Below are 200 nucleotides of genomic sequence, written 5' to 3'. Positions count from 1 at the left end.
ACCGTGTTTCACCCCTCACCCTCTCCGATTATTCAGGATCAGGAGGAGCAGGCTGTCTGCCAGACTGTGTGATTCAACTTTTGGGAAGTGAAACTCTTTTGGGAGTAGGGAGGTGGCTGCAAAAGGTCCAACGAACGTGGGGGGAGTGACTCTAGGGGGAGGGGGTGGCGTTGGCTTTGGAGGTATAAACAGCAAACCGC

The sequence above is a fragment of the Anabas testudineus genome, chromosome 13, assembly GCF_900324465.2.
Source record: "Anabas testudineus chromosome 13, fAnaTes1.2, whole genome shotgun sequence".
Classification (NCBI taxonomy): Eukaryota; Metazoa; Chordata; class Actinopteri; order Anabantiformes; family Anabantidae; genus Anabas; species Anabas testudineus.
This window is presented reverse-complemented; position numbering follows the sequence as displayed.